This window comes from Papilio polytes, unplaced genomic scaffold (genome assembly GCF_000836215.1).
Source record: "Papilio polytes unplaced genomic scaffold, Ppol_1.0 DF821734.1, whole genome shotgun sequence".
In the NCBI taxonomy this organism is placed as follows: Eukaryota; Metazoa; Arthropoda; class Insecta; order Lepidoptera; family Papilionidae; genus Papilio; species Papilio polytes.
In genome coordinates this window covers 42120-44368 of record NW_013527470.1, presented here as the reverse complement: position 1 = coordinate 44368, position 2249 = coordinate 42120, and the positions used below count along the sequence as shown (strand labels likewise).

Below are 2249 nucleotides of genomic sequence, written 5' to 3'. Positions count from 1 at the left end.
TAGGGAAGCGACCGCTGTCCATAGACAGCCGCAATTGCAGATACGTCCGCTACCTTTAATAGACCGAGGAGAAGAGAGGAAAGAGAATATTCCCCCTTCTTTTGTCTGTATGTCCCCTCCTCTGTCTATCCTAATCTACTTCCTTATCCTGTCTTTTTCTCACATGAATAGCGTGTGGAGGAAACAGAAATATGGTATATAATTATCACGTATGCTTGTGCACTGTTGGCGACCAAAGCGAACCACATTTCGTCATCTCAAGGCATTGGTTCGGGCACATATTAAATATTGCTCACATTCCTGAGCCGGAGCTCCTAAATATCAGCCACTTCCTTTTATTTGAAGAATTTAAAGATCCCGTACGCGAACAACACGCTAGAATACCTCGCAAGATGCTTCTGCTACTTTTATACTTGTCTTGAGTAAATGAGTCTAAAAAAACACTATTGCGAGCTAACAATATTCCATGGGAGGAAGAAAGGGCGAGGCGAGGCCGGGCTGAGGTATTTAGTCAAACAAACTACAACTCAACATAAAAGCTTTTTCATGAATTATTCGAAATGAGGTTAGAGTAGGTGACAGTCGGTGGGCGGCTTAGGGTGCGGGGGGCGCTGGGGACGGGGGACGCGGCAGCGGGCTGCCACCTGTAGCCCGCCGCCCCTCGGTGCCGCCCCACCTGTAGTTACGTCGAAGACGACCCAGCTTTTTGTCATTTAACCATAATAATGGTTTATAACATTTAACAAAATACCAATTCAACAATCTTCTAACATTAAATGTAATAGTTAAACGACAAAAGTTTTAATTCTAAGAGAATATTAGAATAGTAAGTAAAGTACATAATTGAATAGTAGTACGTATAGATTCTTGTAATACATAAAATGATTGAAAACCTTTAATTCCTAGCATACGAAAAGAGACTTAAATTTGGGCCTTGTGGTGTCCGGGGCTGGTGACCGGCACGGGGCGATCCAGGGCTGCGGGCCGCAAGGGTCGGCAGACGACATACGCGTTGAACTCTAATTAAAGGCAAATGCAACCTCGACGTCGAGCTCATCACTTTGTGTTTTATTGTTCGTAATAAATAACTAATTCATTCAATTGCAGAAACAGGAATTGTAGCCCAGCTTGAGCTGTATTTGTGATGCTTTATTAATGATTATGTTGTTGTGTCTATATTACGGTAGTTGTCGTGGGCGCGGTTTCGAAATATCCTAATGTAATAACTAGGTAGCGAATAAAATTACGGTTAATTAATTTGCGAGGACCTAATTAATATAAAACCGCGACACGCGACACGTTAGCCGCCGCGCCCGTGAACCGCACCGCGCGGGCACTCCCGGCGCCCGGCACCCGGCACCCGGCGCTACTCGGCCCTCGACCCTGCACAATAGGGCATTCACACGTGTTGAATAATAATTACGTTATGTATGAAATTAAAATATGTAGATAGTAATATCTCAGGGATCTTGGAACACTGTGGCGAATATTCGAGATATTGTAAATGTCATTTTATTCCTTGAACCCTGAACTTACACATTAAACATTGACTCTAATTTTTTTATGATTAAGTTTACATTTTGACAACAAAAAAATAACATTTCCCTTTTTATACGTGATGACACCATAACAAAATGTTAATCAGACACAAACACGTTGCGTCCAATGGCACGTCCTCTCAGTGACTGGGATTTGCTTTCTCTTACCTACAGATGTAGTCCAGAGAGCCTGGCGTCAAGGCGTCAAGGCGTCTAAGCATCCAGGCGGCCAGGTAAACTATCTGTCGTGCTAATTGCCTGGTAGATAAAAGCACATACTCATATCTCGTAGTATCAGTGGACGGCAGACAGCAGGCAGCGATCGCGCGGACAAGGCGACAGCGCGGCGGCCGACGCCCTCCACTCATCAATATTAATTTGACCCGCAGCCGCATACGTATGTATGTATGTCGAAGCTGTTTGTAAAACAATAGCGCTCACGATTTGATTCGTCGCTTCAAGTATTATCGACACCTTTGTGGCAACGTAAGAAAGTATAATTTGAGGAACATTAAAATAATATTTTTAGCTGCTGTGAAACTTATACAAATTTCATAGTCGATTGCACATTACTCATCCACAAGCTTCTATTACTCATTTGAATGTAATACGGCATATTCCTTATTCACATTTTGTTTTCGGCAGAAAATTAAGTGCAACAAATGCAGTTGGCGATGAAATTAAATTTAAGTTCTTCTGTCGCTATCTTCT

General features: G+C 42.7%; 1 long non-coding RNA gene across 1 annotated transcript in view; it reads right to left on the bottom strand.

Annotated features, from left to right (window-relative positions):
- Nucleotides 1-846: 846 nt before the first annotated feature.
- The window catches only part of LOC106108194, a 5011-nt gene continuing 3608 nt past the window's right edge, over nt 847-2249 (bottom strand). The window contains exon 2 of the long non-coding RNA XR_001225910.1: nt 847-1383. This is a non-coding gene — a long non-coding RNA (uncharacterized LOC106108194). The remainder of the gene's footprint in view (nt 1384-2249) is intronic.